Source organism: Physeter macrocephalus, chromosome 1, assembly GCF_002837175.3.
Source record: "Physeter macrocephalus isolate SW-GA chromosome 1, ASM283717v5, whole genome shotgun sequence".
NCBI lineage: Eukaryota > Metazoa > Chordata > Mammalia > Artiodactyla > Physeteridae > Physeter > Physeter macrocephalus.
Window position 1 is genome coordinate 73509532 of NC_041214.2, and position 9852 is coordinate 73519383.

Below are 9852 nucleotides of genomic sequence, written 5' to 3' on the forward strand. Positions count from 1 at the left end.
CATCATCAAAAAATCTACAAACAATAAATGCTGGAGAGGGTGTGGAGAAAAGGGAACATTCTTGCACAGTTGGTGGGAATGTAAATTGATAGAGCCACTATGGAGAACAGTATGGAGGTTCCTTAAAAAAGTAAAAATAGAACTACTACACGATCCAGCAATCCCACTACTGGGCATATACCCTGAGACAACCATAATTCAAAAAGAGTCATGTACCACAATATTCATTGAAGCTCTATTTATAATAGCCAGGACATGGAAGCAACCTAGGTGTCCATTGACAGATGAATGGATAAAGAAGATGTGACACATATATATAATGGAATATTACTCAGCCACAAAAAGAAACGAAATTGAGTTATTTGTAGTGAGGTGGATGGACCTAGAGTCTGTCATACAGAGTGAAGTAAGTCAGAAAGAGAAAAACAAACACCATATGCTAACACATATATATGGAATCTAAAAAAAAAAAAAAGGTTGTGAAGAACCTAGGGGCAGGACAGGAATAAAGATGCAGACATAGAGAATGGACTTAAGGACACGGGGAGTGGGAAGGGTAAGCTCAGATGAAGTGAGAGAGTGGCATGGACATATGTACACTACCAAATGTAGAATAGATAGCTTGTGGGAAGCAGCTGCATACTACAGGGAGATCAGCTGGGTGGTTTTGACCGCCTAGAGGGGTGGGATAGGGAGGTGGGAGGGAGGGGATATGGGGATATATGTATACGTATAGCTGATTCACTTAGTTATACAGCAGAAACTAACACACCATTATAAAGCAATTATACTCCAATAAAGATGTTAAAAAAATTTATCCCCATGCCTTGTCCAAATGTTTGCTTTGCTAAAGGAGACTGCCTTGATAGCATATCTGTTTCCTACTCAGAGACAGCATGACTGTCTAACAGAGGAATGGTTGAATAAATGGTAGTATAATCCATACAATGACATTTTACCTAGTTCTTAAAAAGAACAAGTTAGATCTGTATCTAATAAATCTCTATCTAATAAATTTACCTCCTTGTTTTCGTTATTGATTGTTAGTCTCTTCCCTCTATAGGAAGTAGGCAATGTATACAAAGAAAAGGAAACTGATGTTTATCGAGTGACAGTTATATGTTAGGATTTTGCAAGATGTTTTCACTTTTAACCTTCATTTATTTGTTTTTAAACTCTGTGAAGTACTTTCATTACTATTTTGCATGTGAGGGAATGAAGGCTATAGCGAAGAAACACAAAATCATAAAATTAATCTGGATCCTGATCCAGGATTTCACCCCAGGCCTTTTGACTCTAAGTCTAGTGATTCTCCTGGGTTTGAGCTTGATAAAAACAGTTGAGATAGTAATCTAGGAAGAAAAGCAGATTTCAGGAGATAGATGCTCTGTCTTGTACATGTTAAAGATGGAGATTGCTAAAGGATACTGAAGAGGAAATGAGTAATAAACAGTTGGAAATACAGGTGAAACTCAGGAGAGAAGTTGGGTCAGGAATGATATATTTGGGAGAAACTGTTTTATGCTGATGCAACGTTAAATGCTACTCACTTAAAGTGATAGTAGAGGAGAAAAAACAACAAAAGAGGGTGGGCGGGAAATTCATTCTTTAAGGAAAGAATGAAAGAAAATACTGTCACATATGAAGTCAGAGGAGGAAAGCTGTAATAAAGAAGGATGTGGTTGACAGTGCTATATGTTGCAGAAAAGTAAAAGAGGATGAGAAATTTAATGACGTTACTGGATTAAACAACTACTACATCTTTGATGATTTCTATGACAGTAATTTCAATCAAATGACAGGAATATAGACCAGATTTCAATGAGTTAAAGAGCAAATGATGGGGAAGAAGGAGAGACAAAAAGTGGCTTAAGGGGAAAATACGACAGAGTTTTTTGTTGCTGTATTCAGAATGGTACAAACTTGAGCATATTTGTAAGCAAGAGTGAGGAAACCAGTGAAGAAGATGCTTATGAGGTGGAGGGATTTAGCTTTTGTGTGTGAACAGCTCTCATGAAGGAAAAATGCAATGGTGGCTGAAGTGATGGATAGGTGTGCCAGTGAAGAGGAAGACAATTAAGGGACCATCTTCCTATTAATAAAGACAATCTACACCTCAAGTTTCTTTAATGTTATTTAATCAGAACAGTTTTTCAGGGGATATATGTTGAATTTTAAAATAAGAGGTATTCATATCAACAAATTAGTATGGGAAATTGTTTGAGGATAATTAGCATGGAGAATGGTAGGAAATGGGATTAGGGAAGGGGAATTGGACACCAAGGGAAAAAAATGGCAAGATAAGCTTTGTGTATAGAAGCCAAAAACTTGTGAATATAAAGATAACAATTACTGTGACATTCATTATGATTTTGGGCCAATTCCTTAATTTCTCTACCCCTGGGAGTTTACAGCCTAATTATTAGCTTTCCCAACTATATAACTATGGAGCATGTCAAGCATTGTACAGCTAATAGTAGAATAGTAATATTTGCCTATCTGCCTCAAGAGTAAGGCACAAAAATTAATTGTTCAGAGTTTGTTGATACACACAGTGATGAATCTGAAAGGAGCAAGGAGGTAGAAATTTACAGAGAAACACTCTTTTTTTTTTTAAACATCTTTATTGGAGTATAATTGCTTTACAATGGTGTGTTAGTTTCTGCTTTATAACGAAGTGAATCAGTTATACATATATATATGTCCCCATATCTCTTCCCTCTTGCGTCTCCCTCCCTCCCTGCCTATCCCACCCCTCTAGGTGGTCACAAAGCACCCAGCTGATCTCCCTGTGCTATGCGGCTGCTTCCCACTAGGGTAAGCTGGGACAAAGTGAGAGAGTGGCATGGACATATATACACTACCAAACGTAAAATAGATAGCTAGTGGGAAGCAGAGAAACACTCTTTATCTGAATATATTAATGGTTTTAAAAATATATATTGTTTTCACTAAATCTATTTGGTCTTATTCACGTCTCCACTTCATTTCAGGTACTTTTATTCAATTGTCTCTATGCTTTACAATAAAAAGATCCTGTCAAAATTTTCTTGCAATTTACTTTTTCCAATTACATTGCAGTTCATTAGAAAAAAGTCTACTGACAAAAGAGGTTCAGTGTTAGAGATTCATCAATTCAAGCTTTCAGACAAAAGCAAAATTTTTCACAGATGGCCTAGGGCCATTAATAAGTAGTAATCCATTAATTGTTAGAAGGAACCAGAAATGGAAAAGTGATTTGCAGATAAACTAATTTAAAGCTAATTAGATTTCCTGAATAAGCCCACAAACTGTCAGTGAGTGCAAAGGATTTCTTTTTGGTTTTTTTGGCCACGCTGCAAAGCATATGGGATCTTAGTTCCCTGACCAGGGATCGAACCTGAGCCCTTTGCAGTGGAAGCTCGGAGTCTTAACCACTGGACCACCGAGGAAGTCCCAAGAATTTTGCTTAAACTAGAATTCTTTGTGGAATTCAGTTTAAGAGAAACTAGGAGTGGAACCATCAGAGAAGAACAAGTGAACAAGTCATTTGATTTATGTACAGTTTACTAAAGTTGTGAATGTGGTCACTTGTTCTATGATTTGCCTTGGTTTCATAACATTTTGTATGTTACTTGTAATATACATTTAAACAATATAGAGAGGCAAATCCCAAGAGGTTACACATTAGAAAAAACACTGATTCAGAAATATCAGAGAGAAAGAATTTTTTGATGCGATGCTACTGAATTGGCAGTGGTTGTGTTTGTATGATTTCTTTTCTGGGCAAGTGTTAAAAAGATTAAATCCTTATGACAGAGGAAATAATTGACTTATCTGTGCCTCTACAGTTACAGCTATAAAAGAGCCATAGCTCTTTTAGCTATAAAAACAAAGCCAATAATTAAGATGTAGCTTATAACATTTCATTTTGAAGAAAAAATATTTTCTCTTGTAAAGCAGGAAGGTTCAATACAGAACCATTGAGGAAGCACATACAATTCCATCATCAGTGGGTATATGGGTATAAGTGATGCTCATGTAAGAGATAACTTACTTGGCTAACAAACAGTTCAGTCACTAAATATTTACTGAGTGCTCAAAATATAACAAGCATTGTTAGAAAATAGCGTCTCAGATCTGTTTACCAGACAGGGCCATTCCCAGAGGAAGCAGCAAGAGATCATTAATATCGTGTGTTCACTCCAATGAATATCATCTCTTCTTAATAAGTGAAGAAGTTGTTTATTAGGGACGTTATAAGAATATCAAAAGGAATTAATTGAGAAAAAATAAAATATAACAGTCTAAACATAATTACAAACCAAATTTAAAATATCCGTTAGTAATTAATTAAATAATATTGAATTTGATTCTTAACTCACTTATCCTTCATTCATTCCTAGGGTATTGATATAACCCCAAATAACAGGCAATTACAGTCATTTCTTTTTTCAGGTTCTGGTCCTGATTCTGCAACTAGTTCTTCTCTTAGTCTTAACTTTAAGTGAGTCTTATTCAAAATTCAAGAACAATCAACCAATACTTTCTAAACAGCTGACACATGTTAGGCACTGTGCTGTCCCCCACGAAATCAAATTACATTGTGATTTCCTGAGTTCCTTGATCTATCATACTGTTCATGCCAGATTCATTGATTCTTCTTGGGTCATTATTGAAATAACAGTTATATACAACTTTCTGTCTCTCTGAAAAAACTCTAGGTATAGGTGATAGATATAAATATTTGTTCATTTCTTTGTATGTCTGTCTTATCTGTAAGAGCACAGTAGCAGCTGTTAATTTTTGTGTCATTCCTATTATTAATATTTCCTTCTCCTTACTCCACCTGGTCCTAGTACCCATTATTTTAGTCTCACCTCTTTTTTCCTTTCCCCTTCACCCTTCAATTCATCTCTCCAAATCCACTGCCACAGACAGATTTCTGCCAGTGGGTCCAATGGCTCTAGGCAGGACCCTGTCACCCTGCCTCTCACAACATTCTAACAGGGAAAATCAAAGAGCCTTAAGGCTGCAGCTTAACTGAGCTCTTATTTAAGGATGAGTTTAATTCTCTCATGACTACTATATATGGGTTACACTTAACAGCTTTAAAATACCAAATCAATTCAGCTTTATCTTAGGATGGCAATCAACCCAAACTTCCACCCTAAAACTTAAACTTTTATAATGGCCTAAAGCCCATGGCACTAAATTGAAATCTAAGAAGAACCAAGGAAGATAAAGTCTGCAAATTTAGAAGATAAAATGGATTACTGTGAAGCTGTGCCAAATGTCTATTCAATGTGTGTTACAAATTAGAAGGGAGCCTACTCCAATAAACTCATATTGAGTAGTCTGAGAATAATGAAGAGAAATAAGGGGAAAAAAAACACATTTTTTTTTTTTTGTGGTATGTGGGCCTCCCTCTGCTGTGGCCTCTCCCGTTGCGGGGCACAGGCTCCGGACGCGCAGGCCCAGCGGCCATGGCTCACGGGACCAGCCGCTCCGCGGCACGTGGGATCCTCCCAAACCGGGGCGCGAACCCGGTTCCCCTACAACGGCAGGCGGACGCGCAACCACTGCGCCACCAGGGAAGCCCCGAAAAAAACACATTTGACTTGAAATTAGTGTTCAACCTTCTTTTCCTTTTTAAAATGTGTTTAAACCTAGATCAGCAGACCTTGAAATAACTTTGGGGACATGAAATAAACACTGCCTCTAGTGATTCTGTCATCCAAAATGAGAACCTCATTTACTATTTTGTTAAAAGATATTTATTGAATATTTTATGAATTCCTGGGTTGTGCTGTAGAGATCCAATGATGAAGCAGACACAGGCTCTGCCTCTGGAATGAGCTTACCCTTTGGGACAGTATGTGAAGAAGGAAGCCCAGAATGCTGGAAGCATCCCTGGAGATGGCACTCCACCCAGCCTTGGGAATTTACCTACTGTTTCCCAGAGGAGATAACATCTAAGCTAAACCCTGAAAGATGAGAAGGAGATAAATTAATCCTATTTTTAGATCTCTGAGATTCCACAACCTTGATACCATTTCCCAGACATTTTAGTATGGAGACGAGAGATAAATAAAATTGTTCTCTGTCCAACATCATCACCCTGATCAGCACTAACACTTTCTTTTCCTTTTTTCAACAGTGGGAACAAGAGAGAAGCAATGACAAACTGGGGGAGAAAGTTGAAAGTTTCTGGAGCAGATTATACCTAATTATAGAAGAGTTCTGTATTCTGAGAACACACACACACACACACACACACACACACACACACACACACACACCCCTTATTAACAGTCAAATACCCAGAAACTTCCAAAACCAATCTAAAGAGGAAGAATTGAAAATTCAAATTGAATACTGGGCTCTGTAGAGAATTATGTGAATGAATGTTTGATCTCATGACTACACACCTTATAAAAAGGAAAGGTTTTGTGATTCAGAATTAGTCTGAGCCTCTTTCTCTAAAGTTCCTCAATTTTTGATGTGTTCCTTCGGCTTCATTGTAATTTCCTGAGTTAAGTAAACTCATATTCAGGAAAACCATAGCCATATATACTAATAATTGTAGCTAGCCATAGGACTGTTAGTAATAATGAATGTTTCATGAGAGGTTCAGATCTTTAAATACAGGCGAAAATTTTGCAGATATCACTTACGTCAACACCCCCATGAAAGATCTCTTTGAACTTACCTAAAGAAGGAAGCTCTACTGATAGAGCTGTACTGATAGATCAGTGACAAAGTAAAAGTACAAATAAAGGTGACACCTGAAGAAGATGGTATTTAAAGGACTATATCATTCTCTTAACTAAGTAAATATCTGTTATCATCCTGGATTATTTCAACAAATAGTACATCATCTTACTCTTTGTCCCATAATAAATTCATTTTGCTGACTTTAAAACTCAATGGTCCTTTAAGCACCTCAGCCTTCTCAATTCCAACTACCCTACTTACTACTTTGAATCAATTATCACTCAGAGTTTTTGCAAATTAATGATCCCTATATCAAAATTTCTCTCTCTGATTACCTCTCCTTCCACAAATCCCCACTGACACATGCTACTGAACCCACTTTTTACACAAATTGAACACTGAAACCTCTATATCCTTAGCTCCTCCAAATTCTTCTACCTGAAGTGAAGCGGAGGTACAAGATGTGGCTACCACCCTCCCATACAGATGTTTTATGTACAAACCAAAACGAATCATCTTTTAACATAAACCTGCTATTCTTTTCATTTCCCCTATTGTTACAAATTATTAGAAGCTTGCTATGTGCTTTAGAGTAGTGACAATAATACATTTTAGTTTCTCTAATATAATTTTAGGCTTCAAATTTTAAGCTTTTAACATAAATCCTCATCTAGTCAAACACGTTGCCTCCTATTAACTAACAAAAGCAGTGTATCAGTCAGGGTAAGCTATCTGATATAATAAAACAGCCCAAATTTCAGTAGCTTTAATCAATGAAGATTTATTTCTCCTTCACAGCACAATCCAATGAAGGTCAATGTGGTGGGATGGGGATGGGCTTTACACTACACCATGACCTGGCCTTCTTCCCTCTAGTGACTCTGATCATTAGGAGAATTACAAGGATGGTTTTATAGGAGAGGCCTGGGGATGGAAGGTCTCACTTCTACCTATATCACATTGTCCAGAAGTCTGTCACATGGCTTCACTTAACTGAAGGAGGCTAGGAAATGTAGTGCAGAGTGCCCAAGAAGAAGAGATATGTGTGGTGCACATTTAGCCAGTCTCTGCAACCAGTAATGTACAAATCTCTGATTAGGTAGCTTAAACACTACTGTGGAGAGAGAAGATAATAAAGAAAATGTACAACATCATGTCATGAGTGCTACAAAGAGAAATAATGCAGGGTAAGGGAACACTGGAGAAAGCCCAGAAATACTACTGTGTTTCATTAATGCTAAGAATATTTTTTTCTTCATGTTCTAACATCTCTGAAATCAGGATGCATCTTACAAAATTGTCACATTATTGATAATTGGAAGCATTTTTCTTTCTCAGTGGTACCCAAAGTAATGATGCCTCTTACTAAAAATGGCATACAAAATAAGATTTTGTAATATAGAGTCATCAGGAAAGACCTTTCTACATTGACATGTCACCAGAGACTGAATGGAGAGATCTAACCATATTAATAACTAGGGGCAGAGAGCCCTGAACAGAGGAAACAGCATGGATGTTCAAGGAAGAGCAAAGATACCACTGTGGCTGAGTGGAGTAGAGAGGGGAGACAACGGTAGAAGGGGAGGCTGGAGAAGTAGCTAAGTGACTTGGGACCTTCAACAAATTATTTCATTTCACTGAGCCTCAGTTTTTTGAACTGTGAAATAAAGACAATAACATCTACTTGATAGGAATGTGTGACGATTAAATAACAATGTAGTGAAGGAAGCAGAAGAGCTGACATGGCGCAGACATCCCCCTCTTCCCTTCCTCACCCCCAGAAGATGAAGACCAATCCAACAATCTTCTGATCCTCTCATACTACCTCTAGCAGAGTAGTGACAATAATACATTTTAGTTTCTCAAATATAATTTTAGGCTTCAAATTTTAAGCTTATGTTAACATAAGTCCTCATCTATTCAAACAGGTTGCTTCCTATTAACTAACAAAAGCTGTACTTACAATCTTTTGGGCCTTTTTCTCACAATAAATTCTCAAAGTGAGGATCTCTAAGTGCCAAACTAGATAAAGCTCAATTTTTTTTTTTTCAAAGATGAAGCATTCGCTTTCTTTGTGCTTTTTTGCTTTTCTCTCTATATGTGTAAACTTGACAAGAGGAGAACAAGATGTGTGAGGAATGGGAGTACTAAATCTTGAAAAGGCTTTCCTATTTCTGTATAAAATTGTATCTTACATCTCACAACTTCATTGTGGCACCCCAATTTAGTCTTCTCTCTTAGTTGTTGATTTTAATTCACTAGGAAAAAAGTTTTGGTGCTAAAATCAAACATTCTAACCAACTACACTATTGACCGAATGAAATAAAAACTTGAGCCAGTGACCTGTGTAGTGAAATTTATTTGTTACATTTTTCTCTGAGATATTCAGGCCTGATTCCAAACACTAGATCACATTTCAGTCTTACCTTGGATATATCATTTCCAGGGCCACAACTATTTTACACATTCATAAGATATACCATGAGCACTAAGAAATGCATAACTTACTACTTTAAAAAATCACCGTTTCTAGTTAAGAAATCTACAAAAGCCCCCTCTATGAACATTTGTTCATTCATTCATCCATTATGTATTAAAAACGTATACTGAGATCCTAATGTATACAAAAGATACAAATATAGAACAAGGCTACTACCTCTAAGAAATTGATAATCTAGCATTTGTTCACCAAAAATGTATTGTGCCATGAACTGAGCTAAGGATTTAGGAATAAAATAGCTGAATAAAACATGAGAGCTGATCCCATGAGAGCTGATCTCATGAAATACTTCAATGCGAATGGGAAAAATATTTAAGTGAATGGTTAGAATGCAATTTTATTAATACGGAATGAATGTACAAATGAAATATGGAGAAAGTGGGTAATGAAAGGTGAGCTGGACTTTTGCTATATAATTAGAAGTGTTTGGAATGTTGGAGGAAATTTTTTTTGTAATCTTAACCGTAAAGAAAACCTTAACTAAAGTAAAATTAAAAGGTGAAACTATTTAATAGTCCACCATTCTGGAAAAGGGAACCCTCCTACACTGTTGGTGGGAATGTAAATTGATACAGCCACTATGGAGAACTGTATGGAGGTTCCTTAAAAAACTAAAAATAGAATTACCATATGACCCAGCAATCCCACTACTGGGC